Genomic DNA, 19,801 nt, shown 5'->3' with positions numbered 1-19,801 from the left:
CTTTTGTATCAAGAAGAGGACTGTGGTTGAGTCCCTACTTTGTCAATAATTGTTATTATAGGCTAATGTAAGTACTTAACAAATTATTTTTTTTTTACTTCTGTTTGTGTTGTTGATTCAATATTCTTGATACTGAAAACAGAAATTTGCAACATTTTTATTGATGTTAAGCAAGAATGTGTCAATAGTATGAATTTAAAAATCTTTTATTTCTCCTTTTAGTTTCATGAAATTTGAACACTATACTCTACACCTATAATAAACAGAAGTGTGTGTGTAATAAATAACTGTAATTCAGTTTTATAGTTTGATTTATAAAGATAATTTCTATGCTCTTAGCCCAGTCTCATCCGATTTTAAACTTTAATAATAGATCACTTTGCAATTAGTTTGAAGTATCATGATTTATTCTGTAGCCTACATATATCTACCGTGCTTTATAATGCTGCAGTAGGTAGTAGCTTGACCAGGGCACCAGCCACCCATTGAGATAATACCGCTAGAGAGTTATTAGGTCCTTTGACTGGCCAGACAGTAGTACATTGAATCCTTCTCTCTGGTTACGGCTCATTTTCCCTTTGCCTACACATACACCGAATAGTCTGGCCTATACTTTACATACTCTCCTCTGTCCTCATAAACTTGACAACACTGAGATTACCAAACAATTCTTCTTCGCTCAAGGGATTTAACTACTGCAATGTTGAGTGGCTACTTTCCTCTGGGTAAGGGTAGAAGAGACTCTCTAGCTATGGTAAGCAGCTCTTCTAGGAGAAGGACACTCCAAAATCAAACCATTGTGCTCTAGTCTTCGGTAGTGCCATAGCCACTATACCATGGTCTTCCACTATCTTGGGTTAGAGTTCTCTTGCTTGATGGTACACTCAGGCACGCTATTCTATCTTATTTGTCTTCCTCTTGTTTTTTTTATAGTTTATATAAGAAAGATTTATTTGAATGTTGTAACTGTTCTTAAGATGTTTTATTTTGATTGTTTATTACTTCTCTTGTAGTTTCCTTTCCTCACTGGGCTATTTTCCCTGTTGGAGCCCTTGAGCTTATAGGATCTTGCTTTTCCAATTATGGCTATAGCTTAGGCTAAAATAATGATAATAATAATTAAATCTGTTTTTAAATTACTATTTGGTAAATTCTTCTGTCCAATATAACTTGGATACTGATACTACTGTACTGTAGCCTACGTGTTAATTGCTGATATTTGCTGTTCCTCAAAGCCAGTTTTCATGTTAATCTTGTGTTCCACAACCTCTTGAAAATCATGCTTTATTTGTGTATACTTAAATTCAGAGTAACTACAGTTCTTACTTTACTTTGATGGCTGCTTTTCCGGTCCCATACAGCAGGAGAACCCCACTCTCCATAGGACCTCCGCTGTCTTTTTACCTTGTTCGTTCAGAGTATTTAACGTTTCGTATCGCGTATTGTTCATTTACTGTTAAATCATCACTGTTGTATGATTTTTGAAATAAGAAAGTCTTCTGTTTCCTCTTGAAAGCCTTAATGTCTTCAATCATTCGAATGTTTCGTGGGAGCTTATTATATAGTCTCGGGGCCGCATATATAAAGGCTCTGGAGCTTAAAGTAGACATAAATCTAGGTTCTAACAGTTTGAAGCCATCTGTAACTATTCTTGTGTCGACACGATTTGTTGGTTGCGCAATATGTAGCAATTCTCTTAAGTATTTTGGACGCCCGGTTCTGATAACTTGGTGAGTTATTGTACACATTTTAAATTCAATTCTCACTTTAATCGGCAGCCAGTGTAAATCGATTTATATAGGGGTGGTCCTTTCTCTAGGTGGGACACCTTTTGTCAGTCTTGCTCCTCTGTTTATTATGTTTTGTAATTTCTTAAGTTGTACTTTTGGTAAATTGTAATAGATAGAGTTGATATAGTTGCAGTAGTAAATCCTGGTAATAACACAGTTTATCACAAGTTTGTAGAATTTTCGTCCAGGTAATTTTTTTATAAACGCAACATTTCTTAGATGATTGCCGGCAGTTTTTATTACATTATTTATTTGGGCATTTAGAGACAGGTTACTTCTATAAAAACAACACGAAAGGAGCCATGGTTTTCATATTACTTTAATATTATGAAATCAAGTTAAACGTAGTATGAAGTGCCTATTCTTTATTTTTAGAAGCGAGAGTAAGGAGTATCGTGGTAGCCAGGTAGGATAGAGTAGAATGCATGGGAATAATTTGATGGTCCATAAATAAAGAGTTTGTTTCTGTTGTCTGTGATGCTGATATATTCATTATTATCTAATCAATCTTTATTAATAAATATGGTATCAAAAGTATATAAGTTAAGGGAGATGATATTCCTATAATCAATAATACATAAAAAGTATTTTAAGACGTTTTTATAAGGAAAATAGAGTTTTTTTGCTTGCCAATTAAATATACTATAGTTACCCATAAAATCGTTTTTTCTAATTGAAACTACGTGTCGTTTTCTTTGATTAAGTTCCGTTCGTGGAATCATGGTCGCGTTCATAATCTAATTAAGATAACTCAAAACGATTTTCGGCATAGATGGTTATCCCGTCTGTGACAAAATCGAACAAAAACGTCATATTTTTAAGCTAATTATATTGATTTATTTTATAGGTAATAAATATTTAGCTTAGAAATAAACTGAAAATTCATCATCAAGCTGAATAAATTTACTATATAGCACATGAACGCCCCACGTTAAATGACGTCATCGGACACTCGTAGAGTTGAATACGAAATATGATAATTCAAAGTTCTCCTGACAGTCTATTGCAGTTCAACCAATCTATTGGAGGATTACAAACTGAAATTCAGTATTCTTTGCAACGGAGATAGGCTACAATCAATTATTGAAAGTAAATGCGTTATATAATTTTAATTATAAAAACAACCATAGCGATTATAGCACTTATATCAGCTTAGTTTTTTATGAGTAGGTCTACCTTGAGAAATTACTTCTGATTTCATCATCATTACCATCATTGCCTACTGACGCAAAGGGCCTCGGTTAGATGTCCTGAACTTTTAAATCAACTCTTCTCCATTCACCATATATTTCACGCTTCATAGTCCTCAGCTATGTAGGCCCAGGTCTTCCAACTTCTGATTTAAGGATTTTTTATATGGATCTATGGATTGCAGTATATATATATATATATATATATACATACACACACACACACACATATATATATATATATATATATATATATATATATATATATATATATATATATATATATATATATATATATATATATATATATATATATCAGTTCAAGAAAAAATCATAAATGAAATATTCAAACTGATCTAAATGAGTGTAAACTTCGACGAGTTCTATCCTGGACGTTACATTGTTTCTCTTAACATTGTTATTATATCTTTTGTTCGAGAAGTATTTGTGTATATTTATAATTAATCTTAAAATTAATACTATTCAAAAGCTTTTATAAATGTAATTTTATACAATGTCTTATAATTGAAATATTTTTAAAGAGAAACAGTACTGACTTTTAACTTGTAACGCCGTCTGGCCGCTGGGGACTCTGAACACCCGGTCAAGAAGAACAGGTTTGTAAACAAACAGGGTTGCCATTCATACGATAATTATCGTACATGTACGATTATTTTTGGTCCAGTACTATGTACGATACATACCTTAGGTATATACATATGTATGTGTGTTTAATTAAACAACTATACTAAAATATTTTGAAATAAGTCAATCATGTAACTCCTTAATAATTATATTGAAACTGTGTACGATAATTTTGGTTGAAAAAAAAAACGACAATTTTAAGGCTCGTGTATGATAATCCAGTCGAATAATCTGGCAACACTGAGGTTTGTAAACAAAGATTACCTTACTCAAGCCCATAAGATACTAGTAAAGTAATACCGGTTACATTACCATGTAATACAGCACAATAATACCCCCAAAACAGGTAAGATCTAACCAAGAAGCGATTGAATGTGATTTATGTGATGTATGGTTCTATATAGGCTGTGGTCAACTAGACAGAAGTTAATTTGGTAAATGTCTAGGAGAAGGCCGCACTCGTTTTTCAAGTATTAACGACGAAAAACGGCAAAAAACAACCAGATTATTGTTGCACAGTGCATAGAAACATGAGGAAATGAATAAAAAAGAAAGTAAGACTTAACTCTTACACACAAAATGTAAGCATAAACCTACTACTACAATTATGGGGGACCCCAGTGGGAAGCGGGGTTTTTGGGTGGTTGGAGGAGGAGAAAAGTGATTTTTCGGGGCACTACCAAACCTAATACAACCAACTAACCTACCCTGGGAGGCCTGTACCCCTACCTAGGCCTACGGGGGGGGGCCTCCGCCCCCCCTGCGACCCCCCTTAAGGCCACAGTGATTTTCAGGGCACCACCGAACCTAAGACACCCACCTAACCTAGCCTAGAGGCCCTGTACTCCTACTGGGGGGGGCTTCGCCCCCCCTGCAACCCCCCCTTAAGGACACTACCTATCACATCCATCAAACCAAATCCAAAGTGATGGTACTGCTGTATACATCGTTATACTATCACCATTATAATATACTCCATAAATTAATGAAGCTTACCTTAAATTGTTGGTTGATAAAGATGTGCTGCTGCTTTGAGGAAAACGTGAAGCCGTTGCGAAGGTTCCTTGACATGCAGGACAATTTTTATTTTGTAAAATTAAATTGTGTCTCTGGCACAAATCCACTAGTTTTCCAGAATAAGTTACACATTCATTGTAAGTTAGGAAACAATCAGGACAAGATGGACTTTCAACTTCTTGTGTAACATGAGATGACGTGCTTGCTATGGCCACCATGTCTAAAAACGAAATGAAATGCCTGGGTAAGAGAATGTATTGTCGCGCTGTGATTGGCCAAACATGTATGACGTCATAGTGGATAGGCGCTGTGATTGGCCAAACGTGTAAGTGGACTAGTTTGTCTGCGGATAATAGTGGTTACAGGGCTCATTTGAGCAAAAACAAGACACAGTCAACAATAACAACAGACTTAGAAAAATCTGGGAGGAAGACAAGAGTAGCGTGAGTTTGATCGTCGATATTTCGACTATTATTGATTTTCACTAAATTATCTCACTGGTATACCATTATTTACATACATTCCTACACATTCTAGTAAAAATAAATTGAATATCACTGATATCTTCATGCAGCCCTCTCCTAGACATTAACCAAAGGAAGTTGCTAGAGGAATTAAGAGAGAAAAAAGAAAATGGAGAGCAAGGGTGGTACATAAAGAGAGGAGAACTAGTAAGAAACGACAATTATCGTCAAGAAGTAAACGCAAGCAGAACGAAGTAGAAAAGGTATAAATTTAGACAAAAAAGTTAGATTTTGTATTAAAATATGCCTGGTGAATATTCAAGCACTAACCAAATAGAAATTAATAGAAGTAGAAAACGAGGTGAACACTAAAATTCATATATTTTGTTTGACAAAAATGCACCAAAAGATAGATAAAATACAACTAAGTAAAGGACTGTTAAAGATAGAAAAAAGAAGGGATTTTAAAGACAAAAAGGTTGATAGGTTAATGTTAATTTGTAAAAATAACGATATTACTGAAGCAGAGGAAATGGAAACAAAACACTATGATAAGATAATGGTAAAGTGCAAAATCTACAGCTTAATATTTATGATAATACTAGTATTTTTGGTAGCAGAAAATACAGTAGATAAAAAGAGAGATCAAGAATTGAAAGCAGAATGGGAAAGATTAATACAGAAAGCAGGAGAATTAACTCCATTACTAGTATTGGGGGATTTTAACGGCCACGTGGAATTTCTGGGGCACCAACAAGTAGACAGAAATGGGGAAATGGTGCTAGATTGGATGAGTAACCACAACCTAACACTATTAAATGGAGATGAAAGGTGTTCAGGACTATACACGTGGAATAGACAAGACCAGTATAGTGCTATTGATTTTGTTCTTGCAAATAATATGGGGAGGCTGTATTGGTCGTAGTTTCCTTGTAGATAAGGATGGACATCTTAGGTTAGGTCAGGTTGTATATTTTTGTTTGTTTGCCTTTGGCAATATGTTTTTTTTTTAAGTTGAAACATCTTGTGATTCAATCATCTTTATACAGTAACTTGAAAAGTATGAGTTAACTACAAGTCATCAGAACAGTTCAAAGAGTACACTTATTTTTTTCCTACATGAATACAAATCATTATTCTTTAGTTGGAGTATCAATTCAGTAAAGCTGGAAGTGTTATGAATTTAGATTTGATAAGGATAATTATAATTACAAGTCGGCTTGACACTCACTTTTCACTTCAGCCACAAACTTTGCTGAGGGTGTATGTATGATAGCGGCCACCTGTATGCATGATGACGGCAGTGTAAGGGAGGCGGCCCCCGTTAGGTAAGGACACAGCTTGTAGGTTAGGTTTTTTGGGGGGGGGTGAAGTTTAGGTTAGTTGGTGTCCATATTTTATGCTCGCTGGAGGAACTGGCCGCTGATATACAAAGCCTCCCAGTGCTGTACGCATACTGTTACTGCCTCACATTTTGCCTGCTTTATTTATTTGTTTTCTCTCAATAATAAATGCCTAAGTCGGTAGACAGATTGTTATGTTCAGGTAAATCTGGATAAATTAAAAGTACAAAAATATGCACTTGTTTTCTGGGTAAATCTGCAAATGTGGGACAGGTTTAATGTGCAAATCTGTCATTAATTTAATCCATCTTGTGCCTTTTGTCTCTCGTGGATCTTGACTGTTCACAGTGATCCCCTCACTATGTGTGATTGTAGGATGACAAACTGAACCTAAAGAAGTTGGTTTTCTTTGGGCATCGCTGCTGCTTCATCGCTGTGGTTTTTTACCACTGCTAGGCTTCTGAAGCTGCCCCTTTGGTGTCTCTCCGACTCCTGCAGGCCTCGACCACAAACAAGGCTGGCAAAAAGAAGTGTGTTCACTATTATCTCTCTCCTGGTCTTTCTCCTTCTCTACCTCATCTTCATTAGGTTGTTTAGACATTGCTACTTCAAAGAAGAGGCAGATGTCCTTGAAGAAGCCCAGGAAAAGAGATTGACACAGGGCTCGCAGGAGACTCCGACTGCTCACACGTGAAAGGGAAGGTGCGTTACCAAGAACGGTGCAGGATTTTACACCCCTGCTTTACCAGTGCTCCGTCTCCTTTCAGACTGAGCTTGCACATTGTATGTAAGGATGAAGAGATCTGTCTTTCTACCCACCTTTATCTGTGACACAACTGATCTCTCTTTCCTTATGTAAGAGAGAGAAAGAGGTGGTATGATCATCTTTTCCTACGCCTATTGACGCAAAGGGCCTCGGTTAGATTTCACCAGCCGTCTCTATCTTGGGCTTTTAATTCAATACTTCTCCATTCATCATCTCCTACTTCGCGCTTCATAGTCCTCAGCCATGTAGGCAGGAGTATACACTCGATCAGGAACTATGGGTTGCCTCCTCGGTCGTAAGAGTGGCAATACTTTACTTTTCTTGAGTACAAGTGATCAGAACTAGATACTTTATCAGTTTTACACTTGACTGAATGACAAGATTTTTTTTTTCTTGCATGGTCATGTTCAGGAATATGATCATCGATTAGGATCGGTCTCCTCTTGATTCTAGGATCAGGGGGAAATGTTCCCACATACTTGCATGATAAGGAACATGATCACAAATCAGCTGTTCTTTCTTCTCATCCATGCACGATCGAGAACATGAACACCTGACCTTCACGGACTGCTCTTAGCGCTCGTACAATCATCAAAATGTTCCGTTGCATAATCACAATTGTGAACACAGTTCATCATTACTTGGTGACTGATTTCATGCAACCCGCCTACACGCTGCCTGATATTGCCCTCACCAGTACTATGCCCCTTTAGTTTTGAAGGGCATGAGTGACTGACAAGGGATGTTTAATGTTTCTTAGGGACATTTTTTGCCTATTCAGCTGTCATATTTCTTTTGTTCCTCCCATTCTGCCTGAATCTCCCCAGTAAGGTTAAGTTTTGCCATTCAAATGGTTCTCTGAGTGCTGCTGACATACAGTATTCCCTTGTTTCTTAATTAGGTTTCTCATTATTGGTCCTTGCACATCCTTCTAATCTTTCACCTGTCCCTTTGCTAACTTGAATAATCTCTTTTCGTCTGCTGTGCTGAAGGCTTTCCTGTTGTCTTAATTGTACATGTTGATTCAACACTATGTCCTTCTTCCTATATTTTCCTGCCCAGATACCTTTTATTGGCTACTTTCAGCAATTCCCAGAAAAACTTTTGATGGAATGACTTCATATTCCTACTCAGCCATGCATTTTTCTGTCTGAAAACATTACCAACCTTCTTTTTGTTGAAACCTTAAATTAGAGAGACAAAATTTAAGTCTGTTGTAGCTCCAGACCTAATTTTCGTGTTGAGCCAGAACTCATGATTGAAATAAACTTAGCTGCTTACTGACAATTTCCTTAGAGTTTGGTGAGTTGAGTTTGTAGGCCATGTAATGAAGAGCATTGCTCCTTCCTTCATCATTATTATGGAGAAATAAGAAGCTGCTTTCCCTCCGAAGGAGGAATCATCAGTTCTTATCTCCATTTGCTGGTTCCTCCAGAGTCGGTCAAATGATTGTGAGACTGATTTTTCAGTTTTCTCCCTTGGCTGGGATCCAACATTTGTCTCCATAAGCCAGTTTAAGGTGAATAGGAGGGAATAAGAGGACTGCCCATAGAGAGCTGATTGCTCTCCTTTGTTAGGAGGGAGTAACAGAGGTCACCCGCTGAGTGATTCCTTTGTATTTCATCAGGCAGAACGTGTGTCTGGTGTGACAGCTACCGCTGTGGCACCAGTTACAGGTACTGTACTCCAGCCACCAGTCTCTATCACTCTAGGCCAATAAAAGGTCTTTCTGCCTCCTCTCCCATCTGCGAGTCTCATGGGCCTTAACTCTTCAGGGTTATTGCCATTTTGTGCCTTTTGGTCACAACAAAGCTCCTAGAACTTTGTTAGGCCAAGTTCTTCAGGACCTACGCCTAACAAGGAAGAAACAGGTGATCTTCAAGTCTAGCACAGTGTGTATTCCAGAAGCAGCAGAGTTTTTACTGTACTTCGGGGAGGAAAAACTCCACTCAGTGTCGGTGGTGAAAGGGTTTTGTTCAGCCTTGAACATTGTCTTCGAACTGAATCAAGTTGACATTTCTACCTCGACGGAATTGTCACTCCTCATATGGAACTTCCAGCGTTCTAGCCCTCAGTCGAAAGTTAGACCACCTCCTTGGAACATTGTCAGGGTCTTACATTCAGAGAAAAGACCCCCTTATGAGCCTATATGTCAATCATTGGATAAGGACTTGACTTGAGCTCATAGACGGTTTTCTTTTCACCCTGACCTCAGCAGGTAGAGTCAGCGAGCTACATGGTCTTTCATACGTCATCGCCCATTCAAGGGGAAGGTGGCAGGTCACACTTGGTTTTGTCCCAGAGTTTGTTGCAGACTCAAAATCTGTCCTTAGTGAATCCTAGATTTAGGCCCTTTTGGTTTGGGAGTCTCTGAACGGTATCAGACGATACTGATCAATTGTTACTATGCCCCATAAGGACGATGAGGTTACATCTCATAAGGATATGAAGAGCCCGACCCCAGATCAACAAGCTGTTCGTTAGCACGGGGAAGACCAAAAGGAGAATATAAAGAACTCGATCTCCTCTTGGATCAGGCAAGTAATAGAAAAGGGCACGGGCCTCGGATACCTCAACGTTAGGTAGACGTCCCCCTGGCCATGATGTCAGGGGAATAAGTACTTTCCTGGCATTCCGAAAAAAATTTTCTATTCAGCTGGTACTACAAGCAGGTAGGTGGAAACGTCAAACAACATTCACCTCCTGCTACCTGTAAGACATAACGGAGAGGAGCCTAGACACATTCTCAATAGGTCCGGTGGTGACTGCTCATAACGTGATCTAATCACCTCAGTTCCCTTGCGGGACAAGTATCAGTGGTTCGAGGGTGGAGGATTACCCACGAAGTAAGTCTAGGATGAATGCGGCAGTGACTGGCCACTTCCTACTTCATCTTCCCCTCTCTTGGGGTGCAGCCTTCCGGGAACCTTGTTCTTCTGTGGGTGAATTTCACGTTCTTTGGACAATTTACAGTATATATGTGTTATGTCCCTGTCCTCCTGTCAGGGGGAGGCGGAAAGAAATATATATTAGTAGAGGGCACGGCCTGAATAGCTACGATGTATGTTCCAAGAGATTAATTCCTTACTCTCCAGCAATGATTGCCCAGGCCGTCCTCCTACGAGGATAACATGGTGCAGGATAGTTGGTTTCGGACTTCCACCTACAGGCGAGTCTCCACAAATAAAGAGTGGAAGCTTTGTATTTTGCACAGGAATAAATGACAAATTTGGAAGTACATACATACATACATATACCAAGGCACTTCCCCCAATTCTGGGGGGTAGCCAACATCAACAAAGAAACAAAAACAAAAAGGGGACCTCTACTCTCTACGTTCCTCCCAGCCTAACAAGGGACTCAGCCGAGTTCAGCTGGTACTGCTAGGGTGTCACAGCCCACCGTCCCACATTATCCACCACAGATGAAGCTTCATAATGCTGAATCCCCTACTGCTGCTACCTCCGCAGTTATCTAAGGCAATACAAACCTTGAGCTTTTTACACATAGTGACCCGCCAGCACCAACCCACTGAAAGTCCTGCTGCAATTACAAAAGTGACGGTTAATCGCTAGTGCTGGTGTGAGCGGGAGAGTTAACTTCCCCCCTTCCGCTAACTAGTGGTTGGTAGTTACACACTGACCAAAAAGCTTATCGGCTGGTTTTAGCTTCGCCGAAATAATACTCCATAGTAAAGAGCTCCAGGTTGTTATTATTTCCAAATGTGTCATATTTGATTAAAGCTTTATAGTATAGATATTTTTTATTGAATTGACATTGGGCTTCAAATGTGTTAATCAGGCAATGATTGTATTTTGAAAGTAATACCTTGTTGTACTCTGAAAAATTTTGCTCAAGGTCTTTAGACGCTTTTTGAAAAGCAAAAGGATTTTTATTACCTTATTCAGAGGTGGAGGTATTATTCTGATATTCCCCTTTGAGAAGTCAAACAATTGAATCTTTCTTCTGATATTTTTATTCCGTTTCAGGAGGATCAACGTCGAACACAAATTGATCAAGATACAGTACAGTGCATCATGTCGTCCATCGGTAGTGACTTGAGTCTGCTTATCATGCACTTGGAGCATGTAAAGGTAAGTCATTGGACTAACTAGTATTATTTGACTTTGAAAAAAGGGATTTTGACGAAGGAAAAATCTATTTCTGGGAAGAGGCCTGTGACGCCCGGTGAGAAAGGTCCTTCCTTATACCTTTCCTAATATAAATCTTCCAAATATACTAGAGAAAGATAAAAGCATGGAATGCAGTGGTTACAACCCTCGCGCGAACACCTTGTAGGTGTCGTGTATTAAACAAAGGCGTGTGAAAACCACTATTCACAGGTTGTCTTCCATTTAGATAATCCCTTCATCAATGGGGAGGGCCGTGACAGGCCCTAGAGAACATGGTTGAACTCCCCAACGACACCTACCACGCGCGCCCTCTAGGACATCCTTCTGTAATTGGACTTGCATCAAGCCGAGTTTTTTTTGGGCACAGTGTTTTTTCAAAGAGTTTCTCGTTATTTCAACATGACTGACGTTGTTACTTCACCCTTACCAATGTTAAGTACCATAGTATGTTTTGGCAGCTTTTGGCAGTACCGGGCATTTGTTCTTTTTCAATATTAAACTTACCCGATAATCATGTAGCTGTCAACTCCGTTGCCCGACAGAATTCTACGGGAGGGATACGCCAGCTATCACTATACTAGAAGGGGGTGTACTCACCGGCGCCACCTGTGGCCAGGTACTGCAGTACTTCTTGTTGACACCACCTCACTTTTTCCTCTGTCGTGCTTCCGGCAAGACATTCTGGGATACGCTTATGATTTTGGAGTTCTGTTCACGGTTTTTGGTGAAGTATTTCTCTAAGATTTCAGCTGTCGCTATACTGGAAACTTTTCTAAATTAGCTTAGATAGCTTTTATTTAGTTTTGATTAATGGTTAACGATCTTTTTGCTTGATTTGGAATCCCCCTTGACTAACTCTTTGATTCAAGATGTCTGACCTTTCACAAGCCCCACCCCATAGACGATGTAGGTCTTGTAATAGGCGTGTTCCGAAGGCCTCGGTTGATCCTCACACCGCTTGTTCTGACTGTAGGGAAAGACCCTGTCAGTTGGAAGATCGATGTGAGGAATGCGCCGGACTTTCGGAACTTGAATTTGTTCGATTCCTGAAATATTCAACCAAGTTAGAGAGAGAGAGAGTTAGGAGGAGTTCTTCTCGCTCTTCACTTTTTTCCTCACCACATGATCCTCAACCTTTTCCTCCCCCTGTAGTGGCTACCCCCGAACCTTCTATTTGTGCTCAACCTGATATGTCCGTTGTTTTGCGTGCCATTCAGGCTTTAGGTGACAAAGTGGAATCGGTGGTTAGTGACCATAAGTCTCTTTTGGCAGAAGTCAAAGAACTTAAGGTCAAAAGTGCAGTGGGAGGTGATAGTGCCAGTGCGGTGCCGAGTGCTAGTGTCAGTGCAGTGCCAAGTGCTAGTGTCAGTGTCAGTGTGGTGCGTGAGGGTACTTCTGTGCGTGCCAGTCGTCCTCCCAGTCCGGGACCTCTTGCAAGCTCCCAAGCCCAGGGGAGAAGCAATGTCGAAGGGCAAAAGGGTTCGGCAGGCCTTGATCGGCGCACAGAAGTATCCTCGGTGGTTGCGGGCGTGTCTTACAGAGACCGTCACTCCCACCCGCAGACGATTGAGCCCGTCTTTTACTCGTCTGCAGAAGAAATGTCAGGGAGAAAACGCTGGACTCAGGTCTCAAGACCTCTCAAACGCAAAGTCCAGACCTCAAGAGCTCTACAACCTGGTTGCAGTCATTGGATTAGCTCTGACTCTCCGCAGTCATCAGGTGACTGCACACCTCCTAAGAGAGGTAAGGTGATGCCGCAACAGACCTCATCTTCTGTTAAGGCTTTGCCTCAGCAGACCTTAGCGTCTGTCGACCCCAAGTTGACTTTGCTGCAGTCCATGCAGTCACAGCTTGCGGTCTTAATGCGTGAGTGTCAGGCTGAGAAGGTTTCACCTCCTCCTGCGATCGCTCCGCCTCACCGCAGTCCAGTCTGCCAGGCGTACGATGTTGAGGTTCCTCAGGATACCTTACCGCGTACTGAGTTGCCAGTTATCAGCGGTGTGCAGCAACCTCCGCCTTCCTTAAGGCAACCTCAGCAATGGGAGCAGGAGTCTTATGCCTTACTTCCTCCGCTTCCGCCTGCGGTTCCACCAGCGAGGCAACAATCTCTTGAGGTACGACAACCTCTTCCATCCATGAGGCAGCCACCTCAGCACTCGCTGCAGCGACCTCAACCCTCCTCAAGGCGAGAGCCTCAACTCCTTAGGCTAGCACCTCAGGAACCTCAACTCGCGAGACAAGAACTGCGTTCTGCGCAGCCGCTACCTCAACTCTCGCAGCTCACACCTCAGGAACCTCAACTCGTTCCTCAGGAATCTGCTACTGCGCATCCGCTACCCTTACAGCAAGCGCAACTCTTGAGACAAGAGACTCATGCTAGGAGTCAGCCACCTCAACCCATGCGCCTACCTTCCTCTACTCTTCCTGACCAGTCTTTGCAGCCTGAACCTCAGGTTTTACCTCAACAACAGAGACTTGAGGATGAAACCACAAGCGTTTATGCACCCGCTTGTTCAGATTCTGCTGTTCAGCATACCACTGTTACATTACCTCTCACTTCGCTACACTCTGGTGATGAGGTTTCTGAGGAGGAAGCTGCGCACCTGGATCCCTCATCAGACGTGGAAGAACCCAAGTCTTCTCCTCTACCCATTGACTTTCGTAAGGTCCTGGCTCTTTTCAGAGAGGTATACCCGGACCATTTTGTTTCTGCTACCCCCCGCTCTCCTCCATCTGAGTTTTCGCTGGGCATGCAACCTGTGAAGTCAACTTATACTAAGCTCGTCTTTGCTAGGTCATCTAAGAGAGCTTTAAGAATCTTAGGGGAGTGGTTGCAGTCTAAACAGCAACTAGGGAAGACTTCCTTTATGTTCCCACCTACTAAGCTCACTTCTAAGGCAGGCGTATGGTATGCCACAGGAGAGGAACCAGGCTTGGGAGTCCCTGCCTCTGCCCAGGCTGACTTCTCAAGTTTGGTCGACTCTCCTCGTAGATCAGCAATGAGGCGCTCTAAGGTTTGCTGGACCTTCTCCGATTTAGACCACTTCCTAAAGGGTGTATTTCGTGCCTTTGAGATGTTCAATTTTCTAGACTGGTGCCTGGGGGCCCTAAGCAAGAAGACCTCCCATGCGGACAAGGACTCGGCCATGCTTTTAATGTCCTGCATGGATAAAGCAATTCGGGATGGGTCTGGCGAGCTTGCTTCAATGTTTGTGTCAGGAGTTTTTAAGAAAAGGGAGCAACTTTGCACCTTTCTTTCTTCCAGCATCACACCTTGTCAAAGGTCTCAACTCCTTTTTGCTCCGCTGTCTAAGTTCTTATTTCCCGAAGAGCTTATCAAGGATTTGTCTGCGGCCCTGATTCAGAAGGACACTCATGATCTTGTGGCCTCTTCAGCTCGTAAGACTAAGGTTGCTTCCTCAGTTCCCAGGACTTACCGCACCCCAGTGGCTGATACTCCTGCTACAAGGTTTATTCCGCCCTTTCGTGGCAGAGCCCCCAGCCGAGGAAGCTCCCGTCCAGACTCTTCCAGGAGCAAGTCTAGGAAAGGTCCTAAGACTTCAAAAGGCAAACACTGACTCTCCTCCTCTCCAGACAGCAGTAGGAGCCAGACTCAAGACCTTCTGGCAAGCTTGGGAAAGGAGAGGTGCAGACGCCCAGTCTGTCAGGTGGCTAAGGGAGGGTTACAGGATACCATTCTGCCGCAAACCCCCTCTGACCACTTCTCCCATCAACCTCTCTCCCAACTACAAGGAAAAGGACAAGAGGCTAGCGTTGCACCAGGAGGTGTCGCTCCTGTTACAGAAGAAGGCAGTGGTTATAGTCCGGGACCATCAATCCCCGGGCTTCTACAACCGTCTCTTTCTGGTGGCCAAGAAGACAGGAGGTTGGAGACCGGTGCTGGACGTCAGCGCGCTCAATGCTTATGTCACCAAGCAGACGTTCACTATGGAGACGACGAAGTCGGTCCTAGCAGCGGTCAGGCAGGAGGACTGGATGGTATCGTTGGATCTGAAAGACGCATACTTTCACGTTCCTATTCATCCAGACTCCCAACCTTTCCTGAGATTCGTTTTTGGAAAGGTTGTGTACCAATTCCAAGCCCTGTGTTTTGGCCTAAGCACAGCTCCTATGGTGTTTACGCATCTGATGAGGAATATTGCAAAATTCCTCCACCTATCGGACATCAGAGCCTCCCTTTATTTAGACGACTGGCTGTTGAGAGCCTCCACGAGTCGTCGCTGTCTGGAGAGTCTCAACTGGACTTTAGACTTGATCAAGGAACTGGGTCTGTTAGTCAACTTAGCAAAGTCCCAGCTCATTCCCTCCCAATCCATAGTTTACCTGGGAATGGAGATTCGGAGTCAGGATTTTCGGGCTTTTCCATCGGCCCCAAGGATAAGCCAAGCCCTAGATTGCATCCTGAGCATGCTGAAGAGAAACAGTTGCTCGGTGAGACAGTGGATGAGTCTCACAGGGACCCTGTCATCATTAGCCCTGTTCGTCGAGTTAGGGAGACTCCACCTCCGCCCTCTCCAATTCCATCTAGCAGCTCATTGGGACAAGGATTTGACGCTCGAAGCTGTCTCTATCCCGGTCACCAAAGAGATGAAGACCACTCTCTTGTGGTGGAAGACCAACCTCCTTCTCAAGGAGGGCCTATCGTTAGCGATTCAGACCCCCAATCTTCATCTCTTCTCGGATGCATCAGACTCGGGCTGGGGCGCGACCTTGAACGGACAGGAATGCTCGGGAACGTGGAACAGGGAACAGGAAACGCTCCACATCAACTGCAAGGAGCTACTGGCAGTTCATATGGCCCTAATGAACTTCAAGTCCCTCCTGCTAGGCAAGGTGGTGGAGGTGAACTCCGACAACACCACAGCCTTGGCTTACATCTCCAAGCAGGGAGGGACCCATTCGAGGAGCCTGTACGAGATAGCAAGGGACCTCCTCATTTGGTCAAGAAGTCTAAACCTCACTCTAGTAACGAGGTTCATTCAGGGCAACATGAACGTCTCAGCAGATCGCCTAAGCAGAAAAGATCAAGTCATCCCCACGGAATGGACCCTTCACAAGAGCGTGTGCAACAGACTTTGGACCTTGTGGGGTCAGCCTACGATAGATCTGTTTGCCACCTCCATGACCAAGAGGCTTCCTTTGTACTGTTCCCCAGTTCCAGACCCAGCAGCAGTTCATGTGGATGCTTTTCTGCTGAATTGGTCCCATCTCGACCTTTACGCATTCCCACCGTTCAAGATCATCAACAGAGTCATTCAGAAGTTCGTCTCGCACGAAGGGACACGGCTGACGCTGGTTGCTCCCCTTTGGCCTGCAAGAGAATGGTTCACAGAGGTACTACAATGGCTGGTCGACGTCCCCAGGACTCTCCCTCTAAGAGTGGACCTTCTACGTCAACCTCACGTAGACAAGGTGCACCCAAACCTCCACGCTCTTCGTCTGACTGCCTTCAGACTGTCGAAAGATTCGCTAGAGCTAGAGGCTTTTCGAAGGAGGCAGCCAGTGCGATTGCCAGAGCAAGGAGGGTATCCACTCGTAGAGTCTACCAATCCAAGTGGGAAGTCTTCCAAAGCTGGTGTAGAGCCAATGCAGTTTCCTCTACCAATACCTCTGTAACCCAAATAGCTGACTTCCTATTACATCTAAGGAATGAGAGATCCCTTTCGGCTCCTACGATTAAAGGGTACAGAAGTATGTTGGCTTCAGTTCTCCGCCACAGAGGTTTGGACCTTTCTTCCAACAAGGACCTTCAAGACATCCTTAAGTCTTTTGAGACTTCTAAAGAACGTCGTTTACCCACTCCAGGCTGGAATCTAGACGTAGTCTTAAGGTTCCTTATGTCTCCTAGGTTCGAACCTCTCCAGTCAGCTTCCTTCAAGGACCTTACCCTCAAGACTCTTTTCCTCGTCTGCCTTGCAACAGCTAAAAGAGTCAGTGAGGTTCATGCCTTCAGCAAGAACATTGGGTTCACATCCGAATCTGCAACATGTTCTTTACAGCTCGGATTTTTAGCTAAGAATGAACTTCCTTCACGTCCTTGGCCTAGATCGTTTGAAATTCCTAGCCTTTCCAACATGGTAGGTAACGAGCTAGAAAGAGTTCTTTGCCCTGTCAGAGCTCTGAAATATTATCTTAATAGGTCAAAACCTATACGAGGACAGTCAGAAGCCTTATGGTGTGCAATCAAGAAACCTTCGATGCCCATGTCCAAAAACGGAGTTTCGTATTATATAAGGCTTCTGATTAGAGAAGCCCATTCTCACATGAAGGATGAAGACCTTGCTTTGCTGAAGGTAAGGACCCACGAAGTGAGAGCCGTAGCCACTTCGATGGCCTTTAATAAGAACCGTTCTCTGCAGAGCATTATGGATGCAACTTATTGGAGGAGCAAGTCAGTGTTTGCATCATTTTATCTTAAAGATGTCCAGTCTCTTTACGAGAACTGCTACACCCTGGGACCATTCGTAGCAGCGAGTGCAGTAGTAGGTGAGGGCTCAGCCACTACATTCCCTTAATCCCATAACCTTTTTTAACCTTTCTCTTGAATGCTTTTATTGTTGTTTTTTGGGTTGTTACGGTAGGCTAAGAAGCCTTCCGCATCCTTTTTGATTTGGCGGGTGGTCAATTCATTCTTGAGAAGCGCCTGGGTTAGAGGTTGTGTAGAGGTCCTTTAGTATGGGTTGCAGCCCTGTATACTTTAGCACCTTAGAGTTGATTCAGCCTCCTAAGAGGAACGCTGCGCTCAGTAAGGAAGACGAACTTAATAAAGGCAAAGTAACGGTTCAAGTCGACTTCCTTACCAGGTACTTATTATTTCATTGTTATTCTGAAATAACTGATTATATGAAATACGGGATACTTAGCTATCCTTTAGTCATGTACACTGGTTTTCACCCACCCCCCTGGGTGTGAATCAGCTACATGATTATCGGGTAAGTTTAATATTGAAAAATGTTATTTTCATTAGTAAAATAAATTTTTGAATATACTTACCCGATAATCATGATTTAATTGACCCACCCTTCCTCCCCATAGAGAACCAGTGGACCGAGGAAAAAGTGAGGTGGTGTCAACAAGAAGTACTGCAGTACCTGGCCACAGGTGGCGCCGGTGAGTACACCCCCTTCTAGTATAGTGATAGCTGGCGTATCCCTCCCGTAGAATTCTGTCGGGCAACGGAGTTGACAGCTACATGATTATCGGGTAAGTATATTCAAAAATTTATTTTACTAATGAAAATAACATGTTTCCAATATGGTGGTTTTTAGTTTTGGAAGCGATTGTCCTGCCGAGGTATCGGCAGCCATTTTGGGTATGTTCGCTTCGGTAAATTTTCTAGTTATTTTTGCCCATCTGGTACTCTGTCAGCTAGGTTATATCACTTACGTTTTATGGCCTTTTATGTTATCATTAATTATTATTAGTTTTTACCATGGTATTTATTTGCTTGCAAGTCCAATTTGGACCTCCGAAGAATAGCGATTTAAAGATAGCGTTTTAAAGCATAGTAGCGATTTAAAGCTTAGCGATTTAGTCTGTTAATTTGTACCCTGGAGGGTTCGTTTTAGACTACAGTGAACCCTCGCTACTTCGCGGTTCGACAATCGCGGATTCACCACTTCGCGGGGTTTTTCCATAACCCATACTGTATATATATACATATCGCGGATTTTCCGGAAAATTCGAAAATACCGCGAAATCTGAAGACCCCCAAATACGATATTTTGTTACCTGTAATTCCATTAATACTGTAATTAGTAATATCTGCTCTTACTGATTGTTCATTGCATTGCATATGATATATAATTCAGCACAGAAAGAAATAAAACACGAAAAGAGAATGTGATCATACGATAATTCAGTACGTAGTAAAATTAAATCGAACATGAAACGCAAATCAGATGCAGTCATACCATATTAGAATGGTGTGTACTGTAATGGATGTGCTTCTTTTCCATGAATCTTTTGTATGTATACGTACGTAGTACAGTACTGCATCCAATAATATTCTTTGTTGCAAAAATCACATTTCGAATAAGCGTACGAGAGAGAGAGAGAGAGAGAGAGAGAGAGAGAGAGAGAGAGAGAGAGAGAGAGAGAGGCGTAAAATAGCGTACGTAAAGTGTGTATTATTATTATTGTTATTATTATTATTATTATTGTTGTTGTTAATAAAATTATTATTGTTATTATTATCATTATTATTATTATTATTATTGTACAGTATTATTATCCTTATTTATTATTATTACGGTATTGTACTTAATCTACGTACGTTCAGTATGCGCGGGGCATCTTCTCTGTGTAGGTAACCAACGCATCATAGTACTGTAAGACGGGTTGTGATTGGTTCAAGCGCTGATAGATGACGAATCAGAACTCAAGTTTTGTTATCTAGCCTGTGATTGGTGTTTTGCCCGCATCTTCTACCC

At 42.1% G+C, this 19,801-nt stretch overlaps 1 long non-coding RNA gene across 2 annotated transcripts in view; it reads left to right on the top strand.

The window, feature by feature from the left end:
• The first annotated feature begins 3,870 nt into the window (after window positions 1-3,870).
• LOC137630844 (uncharacterized) overlaps window positions 3,871-19,801 on the top strand; it is a 112,117-nt gene continuing 96,186 nt past the window's right edge. Inside the window, exons 1-2 of one of the 2 annotated variants that reach the window (XR_011041774.1) lie at window positions 3,872-3,971; window positions 11,205-11,309. This is a non-coding gene — a long non-coding RNA (uncharacterized lncRNA). Of the gene's footprint in view, window positions 3,972-11,204; window positions 11,310-19,801 lie in introns of both variants that reach the window. The other variant, XR_011041775.1, reaches the window with a different exon arrangement.

Source organism: Palaemon carinicauda, chromosome 39 (genome assembly GCF_036898095.1).
Source record: "Palaemon carinicauda isolate YSFRI2023 chromosome 39, ASM3689809v2, whole genome shotgun sequence".
Classification (NCBI taxonomy): Eukaryota; Metazoa; Arthropoda; class Malacostraca; order Decapoda; family Palaemonidae; genus Palaemon; species Palaemon carinicauda.
The sequence above is the reverse complement of the archived record's forward strand: the minus strand, read 5'-3'. Positions and strand labels throughout refer to the sequence as shown.